The 1,314-nt window shown below is 52.2% G+C and overlaps 1 non-coding gene across 1 annotated transcript; it reads right to left on the reverse strand.

The window, feature by feature from the left end:
* Positions 1–900: 900 nt before the first annotated feature.
* Trnac-gca lies at positions 901–972 on the reverse strand. Its single transcript has one exon. It is a non-coding gene; the product is annotated as a tRNA-Cys (tRNA).
* Positions 973–1,314: the final 342 nt, after the last annotated feature.

Genomic DNA, 1,314 nt, shown 5'->3' on the forward strand with positions numbered 1-1,314 from the left:
CTCATTAGCACCTTTTCATCCTCAGCCCCACACCCAGGCCACTCTGCATGTCCCAGCAAACTGCCAGCTTTCTCCACTGAAGTCTGCCCTCCCTTCTTTCATCTCCAACCTTAACTGGTCCCATCCCACCTCAGACTGCTGAGAGCACCTGGAATGGACTCCAGTGCTTCTCTAACACACTGTCATCAGACAAGAGCCAGTGACACGGGGTCTTTAGTGGACCTCACACAGCCCAGGGAGAACCTCCCCAAACAAACCCTCATGGAGTTTGATGAGTGCCTGATCTGTCATCCATGTTGAGGTCACAGAAACAGGGAAGACATTGTCCTTGTTCCTCAAAAAAGTCTTAGTAAAAATAGGAGAAAAACCCAGGAACAAAATATTTCCACTGATGTGGCAGGACCCCCTGGGGGTCAGCAGGGGCTTCTCACAGAGGTGACAAAGAAGAGTTGCCTAAGGAAGAAGCTGGGCTCCTCAACCCCGCAGACCTCTTATAAGGCTGGATGTCCATGCAACCAGGGAGCCTCCTGGTCATTGCCTTGGAGGACAGTCTGTGACACAGCATGACCAGCCATGCCCTGGAGGAGCCTCTCAGCCTGCCCTCTGCTGTCTCCTTCTGGAGAGGAGGACACAGATGTGGCCAGAGCAGAACCCAGAGCACAAGTGAACACACTGTGATTGTGTGCCCAAAAACCCCACATGTGATTGGAGATGGAGTCATAATGGAGTCCACATTGATGAGGAAGGGCTTCTGTTCACCAAACGCTCTGGGCCAGGGGATGATGCCTGGGACACCACTAGGGGTTAAGAGCTAAGATGGATGACATGGTCACTATGTGACACCTTGTTCTTCAGGGCTTTAGAAGTTTTCCTCTCTGGCATGTAAAAGAGTCTCCAGCAAGGGGGCACCTGGATTTGAACCAGGGACCTCTTGGTCTGCAGTCAAATGCTCTACCCCTGAGCTATACCCCCTGCTGCCTAGGAGTGTGCAATAAGCACCCTAAACATGAAAGGCCACACCCTGGATTCTCCTCCTGGAGATGTGCACTCAATAGTGTCACCTACTTCCTTCATCCTACACTTCCTTCCTGTGTCCACACCTGCCTTCCACCTCTATTTAAGACCAGCACCCTCCCCTCTCTAGTCCCCAGGTGAGGCGGTGGCATTAATGTCATGGATGTCTACAGCTGGAAACTCCTTCAGACTCAACTAGAAGAGCCAGACTCAAGGAGCCGGCTGCTCAGCAGACCCTGTGGAGGTGAGGGTGAAGCAGGGTTGGGCAAAAGCAAAATTTCATGCTTCTCCCTGAGAACT

Source organism: Marmota marmota, unplaced genomic scaffold, assembly GCF_001458135.2.
Source record: "Marmota marmota marmota unplaced genomic scaffold, marMar, whole genome shotgun sequence".
NCBI classification, from domain to species: Eukaryota; Metazoa; Chordata; class Mammalia; order Rodentia; family Sciuridae; genus Marmota; species Marmota marmota.